Genomic DNA, 25,751 nt, shown 5'->3' with positions numbered 1-25,751 from the left:
GTTTCCCATTACCCTGTGGCCCTAATACTGTAAAGAGTGTGCTGTGGGTAAATCACATGGACTCTGGAGGCTCAAGTCAGACATGGGGTCAACTTTCAGTTCGTTCACTCTGACCTTGGCAAATTACTCGTCTTGGTTTTCTTAAGGTTAAGTTGAAATAATACCTCATAGGGTTGTGTAGATAAAACATGAAAAACATTTAACACAGTGTCTAGCACAAAGTGAGTTAATAGTAACTAATAACTATTATAATCACCGTTGACTAAGAAGATATGACCTGTGCTTTCTGTTTTTTATTGGGAGCTGTGTTTCACTCTGACACTGATCTCCTCGATAACGGGGCCCAACGTTTATGAGAGCAGTGGCTGGGGAGAGGATGCTTTCTGTGACTGTACAAAGGGATTTCTCTGGGTGAAACTGGTTCCTGCAAGAAATGGCCTTTGGCTTTATCACCAACACATTCTAACCAACTGAACACATGGCCCAGATTTAAGAATCTGATTGTCAGCTGAAGGCACAGCTCAGAGTTTGGAAACTTAGTCCCAAGTAGACAGTACTAGTTTGGTAGGAAAAACCAGGATTCATAAACTATGATTAGAGATTAGGCAAAGCTAATGATGGGAAATTCTTACGACTTTTGTTTTGGATATAGCCTTTTGTTTTGCCGCTCCTGATATATCAGTAAAAAAGAATCTCATGGACAAAAGGCAAATTATTTTTGTGAAAGAGAATTGATAATCTGTTTAGAAATAGGTTGGAGAGGAGAAAATTGATATCAAAATACTATTATGTAACAATTCATATGAAGAAATCATTCATAAAGTAATAAAATTTCCTAGTGAGGGGTCTGGAAAGAGAATTTACCTACTTCTTTTGTTTTTCTTTTTCATATTTATTAAAGTATAATTGAGAAATAAAGTTGTAATATATTTAAAGTGTACAGCATGATGGTTTGATATATGTGTACATTATGAAAGGATTCACTACATTGAATCCAATGTTGAACGTCCAATACTTCACATATTTACCTGTGTGTGTTTTTTGTTTGTTTGTTTTGTTTTGTTTTTGAAGCTAGCACAAGTTTCTACTCTCAGCAAATTTAAATTATACAATAAGTATTATGAACTATAGTCACCTTGTTATACATTACATCTCAGATCTTATTCATCTTATAACTGAAAGTTTGCACTCTTTTACCAACTTCTCTCTAAGTCCCCCACCCCTCCGTCCCTGACAACCACCATACTACTCTGTGTTACTATGAGTTTGACGCTCTAAAAAATAGATTCCACATATAAGTGATACTACGCAGTATTTGTCTTTCCTGTCTGGCTTATTTCACTTAGCATAATGGCCTCCAGGTTCATCCATATTATCTCAAGTGGTAGGATTTCCTTCTTTTTTCCTTCTTTTTATTCCATTGTATACCACATTGTCTTCATTCATTCATCCTTTGATGGACACTTAGATGTTTTCCATGTCTTGGCTATTGTTAATAACGGTGCAATGAATATGGCAATACATATAGCTCTTTGAGATAATGACTTAGTTTCCTTTAGATGTATTTGCAGAAGTGGGATTGCAGGATCATATTGTGTTCTAACATACGTTCTCTCCTGGAGAATGTTCCATGTGTGCTTGAGAAGAATGTGTATGTTGCTGCTGTTGGATGGAATGTTCTAAATATGTCTGTTAGTTCTGTCTGGTCTAATGTATAGTTTAAGTCCAATGTTTCCTTACTGATTTCTTGCCTGAATAATCTATCCATTGTTGAAAGTGTGGTATTGAAGTCCCCTACAATGATTATATTCCTGTCTCTTTCTCCCTTCAGATCTGTTAACATTTTCTTCACATAGTTAGGTACTCTGAGGCTGGGTACATAAATATTTATAATTGTTAAATCTCTTAAAATTGTTAATATTTATAATTATTATAATTGAATCGACCCTTTTATTATTATATAATGACCTTCTTTGTCACAGTTTTTGGCTTAGATTCTATTTTGTCTTATATCAGTATAACCCCCCCTGCTTTCTTTCTGTTTCATTTTGCTCAGAATATCTTTTCCTGTTCTTTCATTTTCAGTCTATGTGTGTCTTTACTTCTGAAGTGAATCTCTTATACACAGCATATAGTTAGGTCTTCCTTTTTTATCCATTCAGCCATTCTATATATGAGATTGGAGAAATGAGCCCATTTACATTTAAAGTAATTATTAGTGACTGATAGTGATTATTCCTATTGTCATTTTGTTCATTGTTTTCTGGCTGTTTCGTAGTTCCTTTGTTCCTTTCTTCTTCTCTTGCTTTCTTCATTTGTCATTTGATAATTTTCTCTGATGGTACACTTGATTCATTTCTCTTTAGCTTTTATGTATCTACTATACATTTTTGCTTTTTAGTTACCATGAGGCTTACATAAATCATCTTATAGTTATAAGTCTATTTTAAGCTGATAACAGCTTAACTTTGAACAATACAAAAGCTCTACATTTTTACGCCCCCCATTTTATGTTTTTGATGTCATAATTTACATCTTTTGTATTGTTTTCCTATTAACAAATTACTGTAGTTATAGTTATTTTTAATACTTTGTCTTTTAGCCTTTATAGTGGAGTTATAGGTGATTTACAAACCACCATGATATTATCAGAGAATTCTAAATTTAACTATATATTTACCTTTGCCAGTGAGATTTATACTTTCCTATGTTTTCATGTTACTAATTAGCAGCCTTTCATTGCAGGTTAAAGAACTCCTTTTAACATTTCTTATAGTGCCAGGCTAGTGGTGATGACTCTTTCTGCTTTTGTTTATCTGGGAAACTCTTTAGTTCTCCTTCAATTCTGAAGGACTTGTAGATTTGCTGGTAGATTATTTTTGTCTGTCAGTTTTTTTTTTGTTTTTTTGTTTTCTTTCAGCCCCTTGAATATAACATCCCACTCACTTCTGGATTGCAAAGTTTCTACTGAAAATTCTGTTGCTAGTCTTATGGGGATTCCCTTATACTTAACAAGTTATTTTTCTCTTGCTGCTTTTAATATTCTCTCATTGTCTTTAACTTTTGACAATTTAACTGTAATGTATCTCAGTGTGGGCCCTTATAGAGTCATCTTATTTGATCTTTGGCTTCCTGGACCTGGATGTCTGTTTGTTTTCCCAGGTTAGAGAAATTTTCTGCCCTTATTTCTTTGACTAGCCATTCTGCTGCTTTCTCTATCTCTTTTCCTTCTGGGATCCCTATACCACATATATTAGTCCTTCTGGTGGTGTCCCATAAGTCCCTTAAACTACCTTCCCTCTTTTTCATTCTTTTTTCTTTTTGTTCCTCTGATTGGATAAATTCCACTTTTCTGTCTCCAAGTTTGCTGATCCTTTCTTCTACTTAAAATAGTCAACTGTTGAAGCCCTCTATGGAATTTTTTTTTAGCTCAATTATTGTATTCTTCAACTTTAATCTTTCTGTTGGTTATTTTAAACATATTTTCTATCTCTTTGTTGAAATGTTCACTTTGTTCATGCCTTGCTTGCCTAACCTCAGTGAGCATTTTTGTGACTGTTATTTTGAACTCTATTGGGTAAATCACTTATCTCCATTTCATTAAGGTTGGTTTTAGAGATTTATCTTGTTCTATTATTTGGGACATATTCCTCTCTTCCTTCATTTTCCTTGATTTCCTATGTTGGTTTCTGCACATTTGATAAAACAGTCATCTATCCCAGTATTGAGAGACTGGTCTCATGTGGAGGTGTACCTCCTCAGCCAGTCTGATGCAAGCACCTTTGTGATTGTCCAAGCTGCCGTCTTTCTTCTTAGTGGCCCCCAGTAGTTAGGGGTGTGCCAAGACCCACCAGTGTCCCCAGAAGCCGGGAAATGCTCACATGGCTGTTTCGGCTCCTAGAGGCCTAGTAATTGCCTGCCCCATCACCTCCCTCATTGGAGGCCCAGGTTTCAGGCTGCACCTGGGAAAGTCAGAACGTTAGATTTTCAGTCTAGCCCCTATTAGGAACAAACTACGAACTGTTTTTTTTTTTTTTTTTTTTTTGCTTACTCACTCTGTGCTGAGCCAGACTGAACAGTCATTAGAAGTGCTTGTGCACCCAAATAGAACTGTTTCTTTGTTTTGTGTGGTCCCGGGGGACTCACGATTGCCAAGCCCTGTCAGTTCCCAGAGCTAGGTGATTTGGGAAGCTGTCCCTTGGGTGGCAGCAGTAATGGTTGGGGTGCTAGATGTGTTGACAAGTTCCTTCCAGGAATAACTAGAGGCTTAGTTCTACTGTTGGAGCTAAGGAGAAACAGCAGGGGATGTGACTACCGACTTTATCAAGCTCCCAGAAGGACCCTAGTCAATTTCCACATGTAGGCTTATTAGATGAAACCTCAGGCTGCAGCTGGGAAAACATGCAGTCAAATCCCTTCCAGGAAGAAACTGGGAGATGGGTGTGTTTCCTTGATCTGTCTGTGTTGAACCTGGGGAAGATAGCGGCAGGAAGTACTTACACACCTATTTGAAAGTTGCTTTTTGTTTATTTGTTTTATTTGCTTAATATGGCCTTTGCGACCCATAAATGCCAAGCGCTGTGGGCTATTAAAAATAGTTGATTTGAGGGACTATTTCTTGGGTAGCAGCTGTATAAGTTGGGGCACTAGCTGTTTGGACAAACCTCTTTCTGGGAGATGCTGTTCACTTGATTTATTGTTGGACTGAGCTGGGGGGACAATGTGAGAAAAATGCCAACAGACTTTTTTGGGCTTTAGGGAGGATGGCAGTCAGAACCTAGATTAGAGGCCCATTAGAAGCTGAACCCTCAGGTAGCAGTTGGGAAAGTATGTAGTCAAACCCCTTCCCAGGTTGCTTGCTCTCTCTGTTCTGAGCAGGTGTATAGCTGTGGGGAATTCTTCCGTGCCTGTTTTAAAAACTGCTTTTTTGTTTGCTATAGTCCTGTGGGACTCACGAATGCAAGCTTTGCTGGCTTTCAGAGCTAGGTGACTTGGGAGCCCATCCCTCAGTGTCACTCTTAAATTTGGGGTGCTAGATGTGTGGTCCAAACTCTTTGCTCCTCAGGGAGAAGCTGAGAGTTGGGGTTCCTTTCTGACTGCATGGCGCTGTGCTAGGGGTGTGGTTTATGGCAACACTGTCTCAGCCTTCTACCATTTTAATGTGGGTATTTTCACATTGGGTAGGGGTCACTCAACTAGTTTCTGGATTTCCCATAGGGGGAATTGCTCCATGTGTAGCTATATATTTAGTGCACCTACAGGAGAAGGGAAACTCAAGAGTCTTCTATGTTGCCATTTTGGTGAAATTCTCTCCTACTTATTTGTTTCAAATGCTGGGGTTATGTTGAATAAATAATAGAATGTATTTTAAAGGCCACTGATGTATGGAAAATACCTTTTAGGAAAGTATCACATATTCAAAATGCTTTTTGAATTCAAATCTGTAATTAGAGTCTGAGTTCAGAGTTCATTTTTAATATTTTCTCTGTCTCAGTCTCTTTCTCTCTCATTTTTCTTTATGATTTTTATGCTTAGTAGAGTGCCTGTTATATAATATGTGCTCAATAAATAGTTATTGAATAAATGGATGCAGATACTATAAAAAGCCTTTATGACATTAATCATATTTATTATTAGACACCTGCTATATGTCAGGTAGTGTTTTGAGTACTTTACATGTATTAACTCATTTAATGCTCTCAATAACCCTAGATGATAGGTACTATTATTATCCCCATTTTTCAGATGAAATACTGGGAAATTAAATAAATTGTCCAAAGTCACACAGTTGGATTCAGACTTCAACTTCCTGGCTCTGGAGCTTGCTGTCTTGGACACTAAGCTGCCTTGACACACAAGGGAGACACCAGGGATGTGAATGTGTAGAGAAAATTCTATGTGAGGAAATAGTAAGAAGACGGCTGTCTGCAAGCCAAGGAGAGGGGCCTTAGAAGAAACCAGTCTGCCAATACCTTGATCTTGGACCTTTAGTCCCCAGAACCATGAGAAAATGATTTCTGTTGTCTAAGTCACCCAGTCTGTGTCCTTAGTTATGGCAGCTCTGACAAAATAACACAGCCATTAAGGAGCATAGCTGCAATTTAAGGATGGCTTATTGCTGCCGTGTTCAGAAATGTGGATCCAATACTGTCGGATTTAATAATTTTTCAAAGGAAGCCATAAATCCAGATTTTTAAATTTGAAATATTTTGATTAAAAATATATTCACTTTTAATTAATGACATATTAAACCCCGTTAGGTCAAACAAAATACCTATAGGTTAAATTTGGTCCATGAGCCCTTCGTTCAGAACCTCTGACATAACCTATGTCGGCATTTAGCACAGTGTCTGGCCCATAGTAAGATGTCCGTAAGTTATCATTAGAGAGTGAAAAATACTATGATGGAATAGGCATCACAGGAGAGCCAGATAATCCAGCTTTGGGGTTGAGGGAGTGAGGGAAAATTGGTGGCCCAGGAATGCCTTTTTAAGAGATAATGCTTGAGCTGATACCTAAGGGATGATTTGTAATTACCTAAATAAAGGAAAATGTAGAAAGAGAAAGTTTTCTAAGTAAAGGGAACAGTTGTCGTTAACCCTGAGGAAAGAGAACGTACAAGTGGTACTATATGTTTAAGACATAGAGTTAAGGGTGAAGAGTGGTGATGCTTGAGGCAGGGAGGGAGAGCAGTCTGAATTGTTAAGGGACTTTATTCAGAGAGCAAGAGAAGGAGTAGATGAATTTGAAGTAGAGCGGGTGAATTAGATGTCTTTTTTAGGGAGGTTGCCCTGCCTATACTGTGAAGACTGAATTGGAGGTGGTCAGTGTGAAGGAATTAGCAGGCAGTGCAAGAGATGCTGATGGTTTGAACTGACTGGCAATAGAAATAGGATAAATTTGAGAAATATCAAAGAGGGAGAATTGACAAGCCCTGTGATTGAATTGGAGGTGGTCAGTGTGAAGGAAGGGAAAACAATTAGCAGACAGTGCAAGAGATGATGATGATTTGAACTGACTGGCAATAGAAATAGGATATATTTGAGAAATATCAAAGGGAGAATTGACAAGCCCTGTGATTGCTTGGGTGTGGGGCAAGGGAAAGATGACTCAAAGGTGACTTCTAGTTTTCTGCTTTGGATAACTGAGGGGATGAATATGTCATTCATTGAGTTACCGAGCACAGCGAGTTTGGAAGCCAAAGAAGAGATGAGTTTACTTGTACGTATGTTGACTCTGATGTGCCCATTGTTTATCCAAGTGGGATGGAGAAGCATGTACATAGAAACAAGAGATCTGAGCTTGAATATACATTTGGTGTTTATCAGTATAGCAAGAATAATTGAGGTCCTGGAGAATATGTGAAGTTGAAAGAGAAGAGGACTGAATAAGAAAGCAAAGGTGGAGAAGGAGGCACTTAATATATTAGACTGAGCTCCTAATCTTACCCTATCTAAAACTTTGCTCTTTCTGTCTACATCTATAGCTAAGATTTTAAATTCTGTGTTAAAGCAAAGATAGCCATGTTCTAAAATAGAGGTTTCTGAAAGGCGAGGAGCTCATTACCTCGGTTGCAAATAAATTGTTCAGGTGTTGAGTATCCATGATAAGATAATATCATCAATATCATTTAGAGATGTTGGTAATATGAACTCTAATCTACTGAAATAATGCTTAGGATCTCCTTGGAAAAAATGAAATAATCTTGCTGAAGATAACAAGAAAATTATAATTACAACTATATATACAATATTGGGACATAAATAATCATAAAGGCATGCAAATAAATAATCACTACTCTTCAGATCTCAAACCCTAGAACTAGGTTAGTAACTCCTTTCTCCCAGGTATTATAAAATGTAATTTCCTGAGCTTTGTAATTACCTAAAGTCTGAGCTTAAATCAGCCGTGCTACTGAAGGCTCTTATATAATCTATCACACACCAAGTACACATCTCAACGTATTTGTCCTCATTTGAGCAAGCATAACTGCACATCAGGGAAGGTCAATCAAGAAACCAAAAAAAGCACTGAAGATATAATGATACATGCATGTCGAATCCAAACAAGGAAAACTAACTCCTAATAGAACTCTGTATCTATCGTCCTATCTGGGGATAGGCATGTTTCACTTTATCTCTTGCTAAGGTGTTATGTTAATTAAAGTGTTAATTTCCTGCCACGGTAAGATTGGCTCTAACGCCAGGTGATTCCAAGGATTTTCAAATTCAAGAATATAAGAATGCATCATGTACTAAATCATCATAGGTGGGGCTCTGCTTTCCACTAGAGGCAGCTTTAGAACCACAAGGATTAGTATTGGAAGGATCGCAAATGTTTGAAAAAGGAGATGTTTCAGAAATACTGACACCACGGACATTTCCAAGATCAATTTTACTCTTGACTGGTAATTGCAATGGCAACTAGTGAATTCTTCTCAGACATTTTCTAGAGTTCTGACTTACATGGCTTTGCCTCAGCTGGGCCATAAAGTTCATTGCAGGACTTGGACACAACCCAAGCGATTGTAAGTATTCTCATCCTGCCTTCATATGTTCATCATCACGAAACCATGTAGAGTCTGGAAGTCTCCTTTAGTTCCACGTTTCTTTATGTTTTCTTCTTCCAGAAAGCACTTGGGCTTCTTTTTTTTTTTTAATGTTTATGATTTTAATCACAACAGCAACAATAATAGTAACAATAGCAAGCGTTATCAGAACGACTGAGATTAGCAAAGTTGCAGGATACAGGGTCCATATATAAACATCTATTATATTTCTATATACTAACAACAAACAATTGGAACTTCTAAACAGCTTTGTGGAGGTACAGTTGACATATAATAAACTGTATATATTTAAAGTGGACAATTTGATAAGTTTTACATATACATACCCTCATAAAACTGTAACCACAATCAAGAAAATGAACTTAGGCATCAACCTCAAAAGTTTTCTTTGACCCTTTGTAATCCCCCTCTCTCACGTCTCCATGCCCTTTCTCCACCCTCATCTGTTTTCTGTCACTATAAATTGGTTTGCATTTTCTAGATTTTCATACATATGAAATCATAGACTATGTACTCTTTTTGGTCTGGCTTCTTTCACTCAGCATTATTTTGAGGTTCTTTCATGTTGCTTGGGGTGATTTAGCATTTGGGTTTCTACAGCCATCACTGTCTACCTTTTATTTTTCTCTCTCTCCCACAAAGGAAGAAGAGGAAATATATTTCCACATCTCACTCAAGCACTCTAGGTAACAAAAACCCTCTCCTCCCATTTCAAGGAGCTTGTGTAAGCAAAAATGAAAGAAAATCTCTATCTTTTTTGGTAGCACACAGGAGAGGAAGCTTTTATACCAGAGGAGATGAAATAAAAGGGGTCACCGTTCAGTGGACCGATCTCTGGGTTAAGCAACTCTGTTCTCAGCACTTTATGAATGCTAAGGTTACCTCATCCCCATGGCTACCAGAATATGAATTGTATGGCTTTGAAAATGCCTAACGGTGCTACTTCTCCATTTTAAGTTTAAAAATATATTACTCTTGCAGTTTGGCTTTGGTCTGCAGTGTTGGGTACTGGAAGGGTAGAAACTGAGCTGTTCTCACAGCTTGTAGTGATAAGTGAACTGCTCAAGGCAGACTATCATCGCTATGGATGTGAGGGTGGAAATCTCCAGTCTACTGGGCATTTTACGGCTTTGTTTAGATTGGTTTGTTTTCTTTTGCCTGAGCATTCGTGTCTTGAGAAGCGTCATATTCAATGCTTGCCTCTCACCTTCAGGATCCTAGAGTAGTGTGCTTAAACTAGGATGTGCTGTTGGGGTGAAGAACTCAGAACCAGATGGTTTGAAATGGGAATACCATATGGGGCTTCCCTGGTGGGGCAGTGGTTAAGAATCCACCTGCCAGTGCAGCAGACACGGGTTCGATCCCTTGTCCGGTAAGATCCCACATGCCGCGGAGCAACTAAGCCCATGCGCCACAACTACTGAGCCCATATGCCACAACTACTGAGCCTGTGAGCCACAACTACTGAGCCTGCATGCCACGACTACTGAAGCCCACACATCTAGAGCCCGTGCTCCACCCAAGAGAAGGCACCTCAATGAGAAGCCCATGCTCTGCAACGAAGAGTAGCCCCAGCTCGCCACAACTAGAGAAAGCCCACACACAGCAATGAAGACCCAACACAGGCAAAAAAAAAAAAAAAAAAGAGAAATGGGAATACCATAAATAGTTTATATGGTCACCACTGCAAAGTGATCAGCTCCAAAGCAGCTAAAGTTTTACTCAAGGCTTCAAATACATCTCAGAATTATCACAGAAAGAAATCTCAGCTACGCTGTCAGGATGGATTCAAAGAGACCTGCTAAAGAATTGTTTGTATACATTGGCCAGATGAAGTTTGTATGACAAGTTATCCCGTTTGTATGAATAGAGAAGCAAGAAGCTTTGCCAAGGTCAGTGGGACACTCAAGATGAGTTTCTTATGCATATACTGTATGTGGCAGACACAGAGCCGCTTTAATCTGTTTGTGCTTCTGTTCTCTCAAATCAAAGAAATTGGTGATAGAGCTAATTGACCCCTAAAATCCATTTTCATTCTGTCTATGATTCCAAGAGCTCAGAATTCTCAGTTTCTTTGGCCCATGACTGCATGCTTTCTATCTTGGGATATCTTGGGGGTATATCTGAGGATGTAGGGCAGTACCATCTGAGGATCGTTTAATATTTGCTTATTCATTTATTTTCATTCATTGCAGATATTTATCAAGCACCTATTATGGGATGGACAATGTCAAGGCACTGGGGTTACAACAGATGATAAAAAGGTAGTTTCTGCCAACAAGAAGGTTTTCAGTGGGAAGAATGGTCAAATAAGCTTCAATTCCAACAAAGCAGAGGAATGATGTTTATATAATACTATAGCAGTGGTTCTCAATGGAAATGATTTTGCCCCCAAGGGATATTTGGCAATGTCTGGAGATATTTTTGCTTGTTACACCTTGGGGGGAGGGCACTACTGGTATCTAGTGGATAGAGGCCAAAGATGGTGGTAAATATTCTACAATGTACAGGACGGCCCCCACGGCAAAGACTTATCCGGCACAAAATGTCAACAGTCTGAGGTTGAGGAACAACAAAAACATGAAGTCAGCCTAATTGAAACCACAGGTCCCTGGAGGCTCATCTAGCTTTCACACTAATTCTACAGGAGTGTAGAGGGAAAGTGGCAAAAGATCTCTGAATGATTTGATGGTTAATTTGAGTCATGAAGGATGAGTAGAAGTGAACCAGCTGGATTGGTGGAGAAGGCGAGGGAGGAAAAGCTTTCCAGGGAGAGGAACCACACAGACTTGGAGAGTGACAGATCCTGGCATCATGACCGATCTGCAGATATTTCTATACAGCCCAGAGCACCTGTAGGATCTATGTGGGCAGAAGTGGTGCAGTGAAAGGTCTTGGGTAAATTGCCAAAAATCTTGTGTCTTTTCTTGGAGGTGATGGGATCCAGTGAATGATTTTAAGGAAGACGGTGAATTGGTCAAATCTCTGTTTTCTAATAATCAGTCTTTGGGGAAGGCAGTTCTAAAGGGGTGAGGAGACTTGTATTTAGCCCAGGTGTGAAGTGCTGAGGGTCCAAATGGGCAGTGACCATGCAAATTGTGATATAGTCACAGATTCAAGATCTTGAGAAGATAGCGTTGGCAGGAGAGGTAACCAGTTAATTTGTAGATGTTTCAGAACAGAGAATATTAGAGGATGACTCTTAGGTTCCACCTCTACCAGGTAAATAGTGGTGGCTTTTTACCAAGATAGGGAATACAAAAGGAGGGGTGGGTATGGATGAGAGAGAGGGGTGGAAGAGACGGAATTCCTACCTTGTTGATAGAAAAAGGTGAAGCCAGCTTAATTAAAACCATTGCTCCGTGGGGGCTCGTTGAGCTTTCAAACTGGGCTTTGAGTGGAACACATGGAATGATTTCCTGAAAAATAACCTGACTTGTTAGCTTGGTCTAAAGATGGAAATAGAAGGAGGCATCAGTTCTGACAGGTGTGCAAGCAGCATAAACTCATAAGGACATCCCTGAGAATTGTATGTTTGGCCTTTATTGGAAGCAATTATTCTGGACAACTGAAGCCTATTTCTAAGGGCACCAGCTAGAAATGACTCAGGCTGTGTTATCTTGACGGCTGCTCTCCCTTTCTCCTCCTGCAGACCATGACGGCCATCACTGGTAGAGGAAGCCCTGCAATCGCATGGCTCTGTCCTCCCTTGATTGGTTACTACAGTGGGGATGAAGGCTTGGTCTCCAGTGCAAAAGAGGCCTCTGGGATGATCGGTTTGGTTTACTCTTCTCTCAGTGCTCTGGTAATTTCCTGGCCACTTAAAATTACAAGAGACTTTGGTCTTTCTGAGATTGTTTCTGATTTTTCTTAATGCAAGCATTGTCTTTGGGTATAGAGCGATCCAGCAGGAAATTGGTTTCTTCATAATTTCTAGGATGTGAATTTATAAGCTTAAGTGTGTTCTTTGGTGTTTCTGCATAACTTGGTTGCCATTTGAGTGTGTCCTTTTTGGGGTTCCAGGAATTGGGTAATATTTTACAGTTGGTGCAAGGAGATTTATTTCACCCCACTTTTTAAAACAGCATCCTATATAACAGCACTAAGATATGTGCCTTTACTCTTGCCTGAAAAATTCTAATAAAAGCAGGTGGCATTATTAAGCACTTATATTTCAGTATAATTATGTCACTTGAAGCCAACTCAAGGGGGTTTTCAAAACCCCCTTGAAATAGTCATTGTTCCTTTTATAGAAGAGGAAACTAAGATTTGGAAACATTAGTAGCACTAGCAAGTAGCAGGGTGTAACCCTTCCCCGTGGCTCCGCCTGGCTCAATCATCTGTCTATCGTCACTTGACCTCTTAGCATCCTCTGTCCTGGAACAACGCAGATGGCGGAGCTGTGATTTTCATGCAAAGCCTCATTGCACAGAAGGCAACGTTCTCCCATCCTAAGTGACATTCTGTACTTCTCTCAATTTGAAAGTTCCTCTGCTTTGGATTTTAGTTATGTCTGTACATGTCACCCCCAACTAGACTGATAGTTCAAATACACAGAATCGTTGTTAGAGCTGTTTCTTCTGTTGCGGTTTCGTTCATGCTTGTGCGGTCTTATTTTCCTGTGTGAATGATAATATGTGACCGCTTGCTACTTCTTATTCTTGAAAAGTTATTTGTGGGAGGAGAGAGGCTTTGTTTTGTTCCTCCCAGGTGCTGAGGAGCCTCCAGATTGAACTTCTGTGGACCAGGTTTAGGGTTGGGGCAGCTCTGCATCTCCATCCCATGTGTATGACACCCAGCATCATCGTATGCTTCCCAAGGGCCACTGGGCAGCCATTGGGATGTCTTCCTTTTCTTTTGCCTTTTACTTTCCTCTCCCCTTCAGGCCCACCCCCAAGGCAGTCCTCTCTGGATTGACATTGGTTGGGGGAAGAGAGGAACTGTTTAGGTCTACTTCACGCTTAACTGGTTAGGGTACAATCTGGGGCCCCAGCTGTGTATGAGGGGCATCTCCTCAAAGCCCCCCAAGCTCTACATCTCTAGACCCCCATGACCAACACTACTCACTTAAGCACAAAGTTTGTGGCATAAGTAACTTCCCTCCGGACAAAGGCAGCTCTGGCAACCTGATATTCACCTTATCTCTCTGTTTACCCTCTTTTCCAAAAACTGTTTTTCAGATCTTTGGTGTTTTTGTTTATTTATTTATTGGAATAGTTTTTATTCAGCACTTTATCTTAGGTGTGTGAAACTAAGTTAGAGAAATTGGAGTATTATTAACAATGATAAGAGTTATGTTGATAAAGCCAGAATCAAGAACAGGAGAGCTTTGCATTTTAAATTATGCTAAGAGCTTATAAAGAATGAATTTGAATATATATGTAGGTCATTGGGAAGAAGGACAATGGGCTTAAGTTACTGGAAATCAACTGAGACCAGTGGTTGGTTCAAACCCTGGGATATCATCAAGAGAACTAACTCAGTAGGACCCATCAAAGGCCATATTAATAAAATAAAGGGGTCAAGGCTTGGACAGAAAGCATAAGAGATAGACAGTCTTCTTGGGGAACGTTAAAGACAAGGAAAAGATTAGAACCTGAACAACCCAGTGTCTACAATAATAATATAACTTACTTGCATTACATTGTGCTTTCAAATACTATACTCTGTGTTACATTTAATTTTAACAACAGCCTTATGAAGAAGGTTATTATTATCAACATTTTACAGGAAGTGTCACGGAATGTTGACCACTTGCCCAAGAGCACAGAGTAAGTGGTGGAGTTTTGATAAGAGAGCCCTGGTTTTTGACAGGAAGTTCAATATCCTCCCCACTACATCTGTATTCCATCCAAACCCTGGAAGAAAGTGAGTTCTTGCGTTCTAAACTGTCGGTTGAATGTGATATTGATGAGCTCATACTTCAGAAGGGACATAGAATACAGTTAAGGACAAGGAGTCTGCTGTTTGGGGATAGTTGTCACAGTAACTCAAGCGATTCTTTTTTTTTTTTTTTTTTTTGCGGTACTCAGGCCTCTCACTGCTGTGGCCTCTCCCGCTGCGGAGCACAGGCTCCGGACGCGCAGGCTCAGCGGCCATGGCTCACGGGCCCAGCCGCTCCGCGGCATGTGGGATCTTCCCAGACCGGGGCACGAACCCATGTCTCCTGCATCGGCAGGCGGACTCTCAACCACTGTGCCACCAGGGAAGCCCAAGGGATTCTTATAGGTTATGAGAGTTTAATAGGAAAGTTATCCTAAAGCACAGCTCTGATTTCATAGCTTCTCTACTTTAAAACTTAGATTAACAAACTGTGGCCTAGGCCTTCTTCTCTCTGGCGGATGTCTACCATTCCAGCCTCTTTATTTCCCATCATATATATGGGTCATACAGTCATACCCGACTACTGGACAGTCTTTGCCCTTTCTTATCTCTGTCATGTCACCGATGTGATTCATCCCTTTAGGATGCCCTTTTCCTCTGTTTCCACCTGTACAATCCTGCCTGTCTGTCAGTATCTGACTCATACGATGCCTTTGCCCACATGGCCCCCATCTCCTGCTGCCCGCTAACTGCCCGTCCATTCTGTGTATTGCCACTGAACTCTGTTTGCATCTTTATAGCACAGGTTGCAAACTTATGTGCATGAACCAGCCCAGTATCCTAAATAAAGGAGGTTTCTGAGTATAAAATAATGAGAGCTATGAAAATTGTGGCAAGCCCCTGAGCTCTTTACCTAATAGGTAGCCATTACTCAGTTCTGGGCATAAAATGAGCCCAATCGTGTGCGTGTGTGTGTGTGTGTGTGTGTGTGTGTGTGATTACTTGGTTTTAAAAATATTGGCAAATAAATAATTCAAATATTTTTGAAAAACTGAGTGGGTTAAACAAAACTCTGCCTGAAGGCTGTGTTTAGCTGATAATCCTGCTTTATGACCTTACCCCGTAGACTCTGGGGATGAATAAATCAGGTCAGAATATAATATCTCGATTATTAATTATAAATACACTGAGAGTGAGAATGACATGTGATCATCTTTCCAACTGCAGAGTGCCTTTTCTGGAATAGGTGCTTAGTATGTTACTGTTGAATTGCAGGAAACTTTTGGAGGGTGATGATTGGAGAAAATGAGCTGGCTGGGTTGAGTATTCTATTTTAGACCAGACAGGTTGAGACCACTTTTTGTAAACTGTTTCATTTGGATGTTTTATTAATCACTTCTGCTGGTGAATTTAAATATTTTAATGATGGGTATATTTTACTTTTTGCATGCCCTGGGGCTTTTTTTTTTTTTTTTTAAAGAAATGGCATTTTAAAAAAATGAAAATAGAATCCCTGTTCAATCAGCATTCAAACTGCCTGGTGACACTTAGGCGCTTCCTCCACTCTGAATCTGGGTCAGCGTGGCATTTGGTGACTGGGACACCTGAATTGCCTTCTCTAGCAGGTTATAACTATGCTGAAATCAGCCTCCTTAAGTAAATTTACCTTTCAGGTTACAACCCTGAAAATTATCCCATGAAACAATTCTCTCTTTGGAAAGTGAATCTTCATACTTCTAACAAAGCTTGGAGGAAAGGAAAACAAACAAACATACACCTGTAACCACCACATTTCAATCTTCTTGTCTTTCTAACTACTGAAATATCTTTTCTAAATTATAGGTTGGATATCTCTGGGGAGCCTCTGCTGAGTACAGGCAGACCTCGTTTCCTTGCGCTTTGCTGATACTGCATTTTTTACAAGTTGAAGGTGGGTGATAACCCTGTTCAGAGCAAGTCTCTCAGTGCCATTTTTCCAAAAACATTTGCTTACTTTGCGTTTCCGCGTCACCTTCAGGTCATTCTTGCAATATTTCAAACCCTCCACCAGCAACAAGATTACTATTTCCTGAAGGCTCAGAAGATGCTTAGCATTTTTTAACAATAAAATATTTTTAAATTAAGGTATGTACATAGTATTTTTTTTAGACAAATGCTATTGCACACTTAATAGACTACAGTAGGGTGTAAACACAACTTTTATATGTATCGGGTAACCAAAAAAATTCACGTGACTCGATTTATTGCAACATTTGCTTTATTGTGCAACCAAACCCACAATATCTCTGAGATCCACATGTATGAGTTCAGACCTCCTTAAGGCTATTAAGCATTTATTAAAACAGAGGTTGGGGAAGGTGAGTTTATTTACCAAGCCTGAGAAGAATGTAACAGTGAAAGGATGGAGATTGGATTTTAATTATTCTATTTTTAGTGGCAAGGGTCCTTGTTCTGTGCCAGGATGCTAATGTAGTCACTCTTGAAAAGAGATTGTTCTCTTGTTTGCTGCCTCTCTTTTCCCCACTGAAGTGAAACCATGTAACTCAGATTGGGACCTGAACCCACGGTCTTTTAATTAGAGTCACTCACCTGGTGTCTGAACTTATTGAGGCTCAGGTTCTTTGTGTCTCAGCACAGAAGGAATTCAGAGAGGCAAAGTGATAGGCAAGAAGTCGATTTATTAATATAGGGCGCTGTGAGAGATGCAAGTGGGCAGGTGAGGGGGCTCTGCCCCGAGGATTAAGCGGGCTACATTTTTATAATCGAAGGAAAGTGGGGGACGGGAAAAGACTGCCTTCTTCGAGTAGACGTCAGGCTTACATCACTAGCTTCTCCTTCATATCAAGCAGGTGAGTTTCTGACCCTATGAGGTCAAACTAGGACCGTCATAGCACTTATTCAAATCAGCAGAAGGGTAGTTACATATATTAAAATATGTTGAATCATCTCACATTTCCTTATAATGAGGGTCTCCTACTTTGGAATGTCACCTTTCCCTTAAATTCCTGTCCTTGGTCTTAAGGATAATTATCTTGCTGAACTCGACCAGTGGAATACAGGCCTCATTTTTTTCTTTCACTTAATGACCTGGGTCATATCTCACGCTTTTATTTATGGCTTTATAGTTAAGCAAGCCTGCTTCATTCCACTACGTTCCGATAGCTTTCTCGAGCGATCATTAACTTACAGTGGTCTCCCAGAGTTCCCTAGGTTTCCCTCTCTATCTGTAAGCCCCTACTGGGACTTCTACAACTACCTGCATATCTATCCTATGCCATCCCTATTAGAAGCATCTCTCTCACGTGGAAGTGAGGGCGCAGTCTTTGCTTGTTCTTGTGCCAGGAGTTAGTTCCTTCCGGTTGGCTCCCACCATGGAGGGTGCCAACTTGGCCTTTTTCTTCCCCTTTTTTCTCCTGCAGGTCATCCAGTGACCCCACCTGTGGGATCGTGATCTAGAATTGAGAATCCCTCCACCTCACTGGTCCTGTTTGTCACTTCCCGTCACGACTGCAGTCTTGCCTTTTTCAGTGCCAGGGTTTGCTAATTTCTCATGCTCCGTGTTGCTATTTAATTCGGAAAATCATTAACAGGCAGGGTGTGAAGCCCAAGTCGTCACAGAATTGCGATTTTTTCATTCCCTCCCACTCAACCATTATGAATTGTCACTTTTCCGCCAATTCTTAGACATGGAGTTTAAAAAATACATAAAAAGCTTTGTGACTCACCTGAGGGATTCTTTGACCTTTTCTTTTCTTTTTTCCCCACTCAGCTGGAAATCAACAGTCTGCATTTTAAAACCAAACTAATTGCTTGCCTCTAATAAAGGTAAAACAGGGCTTCCTTGGTGGCGCAGTGGTTAAGAATCTCCTGCCAATGCAGGGGACACGGGTTCGATCCCTGGTCTGGGAAGATCCCACATGCCGCGGAGCAACTAATCCTGTGTGCCACAGCTACTGAGCCTGCGCTCTAGAGCTGGTGAGCCACAACTACTGAGCCCACGTGCCACAACTCCTGAAGCCCTCGCACCTAAAGCCCGTGCTCCGCAACAAGAGAAGCCACCGCAATGAGAAGCCTGCGCACCACAACAAAGAGTAGCCCCTGCTCACCACAGCTAGAGAAACGCCGAGCGCAGCAACGCAGACTCAACAGAGCCAAAAAAATTTTTAAAAAAGGTGAAAAAGAGTAAGGAAGGATTTTAAAAGACTCCACAGGGAAGAGTTTGGGAGGGATTATGAATAGGGAGAAAAAAAAATGTAGACCTGGATATTTAAAAGAATATAAAGATATTCCCTTGCAAGCGGGTCCCTATCCCACCTTCAGTCCCTTGACCACACAGAAACACACATCCACATTATTCTGTCTTCATAAAAACATTGCCCTGAATTCTGACTTTGAGGAAGATATGCCACGGGGCTAGTGAAGCCAAAGCCCTGATAGAGGTCCCAGCAATGTGTTCACATAGTTATATGCTCTGTAAAATTTGCAAAAGTAAGATATTTTAAACCGCACTTGGCATTTTTCCATTCCAATTTTCCCAATGACCCACTGACTCCAATGACCTTTGGGCGTTTTAAGGATCTCTCTGAGGAAAGTTGAGTTGAGGACATATTTAGTTTGGGTTTAATGAGCTCCATTTATGTGACTATCTGTCCCTTCCATACATAGTTAAGTTACTGCCAGCTTGGATTCCAGGAACACTCCCACCTTCTGTGCTGCCTACAGGGCAAGCTGGTTAATTAGAGGGTTGTCACTTAAAAGAGAATTTAAGTTAGCCGCTACAAAAGAAAATTTTAAATGTCCTGAAATCTTACAAATTCAATGTGAAAGAAGCTCTATAGAGTTTTTCCCACACTTGGCAATCCTAAAACTCTGCATGACATCACCAATATTGAGTTGTGACACTGAAGCCTTTCTAAACAATTGATAATCAAAGGAAATTTTGTGCAACCAAAGCTAAATGAAAGATTCAGTTTTTTTTCTATTCTCTTTACAGAAAATTATTTTTTATTTTTTATTTTTTGCGGTACGCAGGCCTCTCACTGTTGTGGCCTCTCCCATTGCGGAGCACAGGCTCCGGACGCGCAGGCCCAGCGGCCATGGCTCATGGGCCCAGCCGCTCCGCGGCATGTGGGATCTTCCCAGACCGGGGCACGAACCCGTGTCCCCTGCATCGGCAGGCGGACTCTCAACCACTGCGCCACCAGGGAAGCCCCAGAAAATTATTTTTGTCACATTCTTATTATATGAAGAGGTGATCAGAAGGTAAGCAGTCAAAACCATGGGGAAATATTATAGATGTGTGTCACAAGGTTAATTAATAAAAATATTATATTATTTTCTGGATTTTTGTGATGTTTGTGGCATTTACCAGCTTTTAAAATTTTATCATTTGTTATGATTTCTTTTCCCATATATTTGTGTCCCTTAATTTTTTGTTCTTTTTCTTAAAGGGGGCCTTCAAATTTATAAAAGTTTCAGGCCCCAGAAAACCAGGATCCGTTCTTGATCTGGAATAACAACTGAGCTGAGAGATGTTACATGACTTGTCTCAGTTACGTAGCCAGTACTTGGTACACTACAACTTGAAGATAATAAGTCTGTATCCAGAGCTTACCTATTTATCTATGAGGTTGTATATGTCTTTTTTATTTTATTTTTTTGCGGTACACGGGCCTCTCACTGTTGTGGCCTCTCCCGTTGCAGAGCACAGGCTCCGGACGCGCAGGCCCAGCGGCCATGGCTCATGGGCCCAGCCGCTCCGCGGCATGTGGGATCTTCCCGGACCGGGGCACGAACCCATGTCCCCTGCATCGGCAGGCAGACTCTCAACCACTGTGCCACCAGGGAAGCCCTATATACTGTCTTTTAATGGAGGCTATTTGGGTTGGAGAGGTTCAGAGGGAAGAAAGACTCTTTCCAGATGTTCTGCTTTAGTGACAATGGTGGAGGAGATTTGAAGTGTGACAGAGTTATGGGGAGATTGTATCCAAAGGACTTAGGTCTTGTCTTTCTCTCTCTGTTTCTTGTATCTGAAAACAGATGCAAGAGATCTCTCTTTTCTCCTTGATGAGCTCCTTTTCTGAGTAGAGGCTTGGGGAGTAGGGACATTTGCTTGGTTTTACTATATATTAGGGACAGCACTGGAGATCAGTTGCTACCTGTTATGGACTGAATTGTTTCCCTGTCAAATTCATGTATTGAAGTCTTAACTCCTAATGTGACTGCATTTGGAGATAAAGCCCTTAAGGAGGTAGTAAAGGTTAAATAAGGTCATAATGGTGGGACCTTAATCAGATAAGACTATTGACCTTTATAGAAGAGGCAGAGACATGAAAGAAGTCTCTTTTTTGACCTTTGTTGCTCTCTCTGCACGCGCTCTCTGCACGTGCACAGAAGAAAGGCCATGGGAGGACATAGCAAGAAGGCGGCCACCTACAGGCCAGGATGAAAGGCCCCACCAAAAACTAACTTTGACAGCAACACCTTAACCTTGGACTTCCAGCCTTCAGAACTCTGAGAAAATACATTTCTACTGTTTAAGCCACCCAGTCTATGATTTTATGTTAAGGCAACCCAAGCAGCTAATGCCTTATCTGTTTCAGATAATCTACTGGAAAATGCAGGAGTGGTTTACTAGCTCAAAGGTGACTGACACATCCTAGAATTGAAATGATTACTTTCTAAGAATTTGCATTGTGTTAGCTGCCTGCCTCCTCTTAAAGGAGTCCTTTGAAATAGTTAATATCCAAATATGGGTTAGGAAAAAAAAAAGAAACCACTTCTATAACAAAATGAAGCGAAAATATAGTCTCCTCAAACTTTTCTTTTTATCAAAATTACTTTTCCGATGAAGGCCAAAACTTCTGCATTAATGCTAATCAAATAGGCCCCAAAGAGAAAGAGGGGTGAAGTTTATAAATGAAGATTCATCAAAGTAGAATAAAACAAATGTGGTCAGTTATAAATATATATTACACAGACAGTTTGCAAAAAGCATGTGAAGGTGATGCCGAAAGCTCAGCCTCTCTGCATTGGTGCCAAAATCAAATCTCAGAGACGGAGTTTTGGGGGAAGTAGAAAAGGACAGCTTTATTGCTTTGCCAGGCAAAGGGGGACACAGTGGGCTCCTGCCTCGAAAACTGTGTCCCAATCCAGGAGGATTTGAGGAGGGCTTTATAACAACGGTTCAAGGGTGGGGTCGTTGACAAGGTTAGGGTGTGTGCAGGGTCTCAGGTGGTCAGTCTCCTAAACTTGATGAGCTTCTCTGGTCCCTTGAATCTCGCCTCAGGTGGTCTCTTGCCTGCTCCTCCCTTGATTCTCAACTGTTCGAGTCTGCTCTTTGGGACTCAGGGGAGGTCATGGAGGCTGGAGTCTTGCCGGCAAGAAACGGGGACAAAAAAGGCTTCGTGCCCCACAGGGTCCTCCTTGGTTACAATGGGGCCGACAAAAGAGTTGAGTGTTTTGGACAGAACCCAGGAGAGAGAGTCACGTGCCCTGATGAGGAAGGGCAGCTCCAACATTCACTAGTGCTATGGTCTTTGGTAAGTTTGTCTAACTCCTCTAGCTTTATTTTCCTTGGAGAAAATTGAACATAACAACACTGCCCTAACTATATCACAGTGTATTTGAGGGATTAAGTGAGACTGAGCCTGTGAAATGCTCTTGACCTCTTATGTCACTGGAGAATGTGTACTGCCATGAGGATAAGACATAACGTAGGTGAAAGCTTCTAATACAGTGCTCAGCCCAAAGTAGACAGCAGTTACTGAATCAGTGATGACTATTGAATAGCCTCAATTGAAACACTGGTATTCTGGATTCTAAACTTCTATGGGCTTTAAAGAGATGGACCTAGGGCTTTTGCAAATGTACCTGGTACGGTGAATGTAGAACTCCCAGGATGTAATCAAAATGCAATTCTATTTTTTTTTAACATCTTTATTGGGGTATAATTGCTTTACAGTGGTGTGTTAGTTTCTGCTTTATAACAAAGTGAATCAGTTATACATATACATATGTTCCCATATCTCTTCCCTCTTACTGCAATTCTATTTTTTTACCAACACTGACCCATTAACATTTTTTTTCCCCATGGGCGAGTTATTTTTCTTTGTCCCTGGATGGAAAATTTGGCACATCCCATAATTTTTCTGCTCATTCTTAAGTCACACAGTCACATGGTCATGAGTCAAAAAACACAAACGCTGCTTTTTCTTGGTAACTGGAAAGCATCCGATTCGAGATATTAACCAATCTTCTTCAGTCTTCCATTCAAAGCCCTTCTTTCCTTTCCTTGGGTGTGTAGTTGGTTGCAGTCTACCTTCAGGGTTGGTTCCTTTTCTCTCTCACTCACCTCCTTCACAATCTAGCAACTTATACTATTTTGGACCCCTGGTTGGGGGACTAGGGAACTCAGAGATGAAAGGATAAGGAAAGCCTTACGTGGCTGGGCTCTAGCAAGCTCTCTGTGCCTGGCCAACATTTAGAGTTGCCTCTCTCTTTGTTCTTCAGTGAGATTGCAGTTATCGGCAACTCCTCAAACATAGGTGATGTATTCTATTTCTCAGGCTGCCACACACTCTTTAGCACCTGATTCTCTGGTGTTTTACCCCAATTGCTGTCGTCTTGTGTTCCCACTGAGACCTTTTGGGTGAGATTTTAAAGGGTTATGGCCCAGATCTCTTTCTTGTGAACAGTCTGTATTTGGCTCAAGGACACATACTGTTACCTTTTTTCTTGAAAGACCACGATGGTATAGAGGGATCCTGATGAAGCCATTTTTTCCTGCTGCCATAAGAGTTACTTTAGCTTTATCATGATTGCACAGAAAGATCATTTAAAGCTCCATCTTACTTATAGTTCTTGGGTTAAATGTTAGCATCTCTCTCACACCAACTCCCCTCCTCCCCGCTTTGTAGGGAAGGACTCAGCAGTTCAACAGCTCTCCCTAAAGCAAATGTCACAAATCCTTTTTCTTTCTCTACTTTCTGACTCTGCTTATATCCTTTGATCCTTTTGAAGGATCCACGATTTATGGAACCTTGTCTCAATCATCCCTCATAAAAAGTGATGCTCACAGTAATGCTTTTGTTGAAACTTCAGTATTAACATTCTATTGCACAAACAATGAATTGATATCCATCAGACCATAAAGATTTAATCTCTCAGAGGGAGCTGTCCATTATTTGTAACTTTTTATATAATGGGGATCAGCAGAGATTTTATTTGTAAAGAGCTTCACAGCTAAGAAGATTGGAAAAGGACTGCATTAGTGAAACCACTTTGTTCAGGAATTTCTCCATATTTCTAATTGAATGACTAATAAAATATGAATCTGTTATGTAAACTGAGCTGGTTTCCTAGCAGGTACCACTACCGTCACGGCTGCTGTTGAAACCAACTTTAAGGCAGCCAAAGGGTCCTGTAGGAATCCCCTTGCTTTTCAGATCTGGACAAAGTATTCCATCACCTTGGACTCCACAGTCCCTGTCCCCAACATCTCACTTCCTATTTCACTTATTTAGTAATTTTGTCGACAATATGAGGGCTGAGTACAAGGAGAGAGGGTCACAAGGAGAGATCCCATGAAGCAACGTGCAAGGAGCAACAGGTGGGTTTTCCCAACGAGGGCTTCCCTTGTCCATTTGGGTCCCTTCGTTTACTGCATCTCAAAGAAACCATGACAACCGTATTTGTCTCCATTTCCTCTCCCCTCGATGCTTCTGGCTCCATCGGTTCAATACTCACCAATGGAGTCAACATTTTGTCTCTTTTCTCATTATAAACAAAAGTACACCTATGTAAGTTGATTTTTTTTTTAAAGTAAACGAAAAATGAAAGGTGAAAAACACCTTTCTGACACCACACAAAACCACTCCCTCCTCCTTTCTAGTAACTAGAAATTGCTAGTTACTTCTCCAGGGTAACTAGCAATTTCTGCCCCCCACCATTTTGCTCAGACCAAGTCTAGCCAAAGACCCTCTTGGAGTAATACCTTGCACACAATATTAATATAATATTTTATATTAATAATAATCTGATCCACATTTTTAGAACACTTTGCAGTTTATCAAACATACTTAAATCTACATACCCTCTTGATCCTTATTATTTTCTAAGGTATAGATACTATGGGCATTATTGCCTGCACTTTATAGGCCTAGAGGTGGCTAAGATGTCCTACTTACACTACTAGAATTTATAATCTAGATAGGAAGGCTGACATACAAATGATAAACTATGAGAAAAAGACAAGTTTTAAAAATGTGCATATTTGAAAGCTTCTAAAAGAATACACCTTTTTTTTTTTTGCCGTATACAGGCCTCTCACTGTTGTGGCCCCTCCCATTGCGGAGCATAGGCTCCAGACGCGCAGGCTCAGTGGCCATGGCTAACGGGCCTACCCGCTCCGCAGCTTGTGGGATCTTCCCGGACAGGGGCACGAACCTGTGTCCCCTGCATCGGCAGGCGGACTCTCAACCACTGCGCCACCAGGGAAGCCCAAGAATAGATTTTAAAAGTTCTCAGCATAAGAAAAAAATCTTTTGTAACTATGTACGGCGATGGGTGTTAACTGGACATATTGTGGTGATCATTTTGGAATATATACAAATACTGAATTATTATATTGCACACATGAAGCTAACATAATGTTATATATCAATTATACCTCAATAAAAATGCATAAAATAGTGCTGTGCAGCATAGATTAGATAGCAATTACTTTGGATTTGATAAACCACACAACAAGACTTTAGGAAGGAGAAAATAATTGGGCTGACTACTAAAAGAAAAAGATAGAATTTGGTCCAATCAATCAAGAGAGAAAATTTTAGACAGATAGGTTGGCAAGAGTATATATGTACTTGGGAAAGCATGCAACTTGTTTAGAATAATATCTGGAAGCTGAACTTCAGAAGGAGGGTTTGTGGCCAGTGGAGGAGGGAGAAACTGGAGGAAAAGTGAAAAGAATTGTGGAAACTTTTGGCTTGTTTTATATTTTATTTTTAGTCAGATAAAACTGCTATTCAATGTATATAACCAGACTATGTGTGGATTTGAGTCGGCACAATCCGTGATGCTGTCTCAGTCTAACAATCAAATCCATGATACCCAACAGAGCTATTTGGAATTATTTGTATGAAATTTTGATTCCTGGAGTGCATGATGCTTCTGCTGTTGACAACAGCATTTAGTATGAAAAGTCTACCTATGAAACTACTATTTGGACTTTTCTTATTAAAGGAGGGCATTTCCTACCTCTTTAAATGAACACCTTCCCCAAACATCTGGATAAATCAGAGTGCAGGCTCTTTCCTGTTACAGAAAATAGTTACAGGGTGTATTGTTGATGGTTTTA

The sequence above is a fragment of the Lagenorhynchus albirostris genome, chromosome 21 (genome assembly GCF_949774975.1).
Source record: "Lagenorhynchus albirostris chromosome 21, mLagAlb1.1, whole genome shotgun sequence".
Taxonomy (NCBI): domain Eukaryota; kingdom Metazoa; phylum Chordata; class Mammalia; order Artiodactyla; family Delphinidae; genus Lagenorhynchus; species Lagenorhynchus albirostris.
This window is presented reverse-complemented; position numbering follows the sequence as displayed.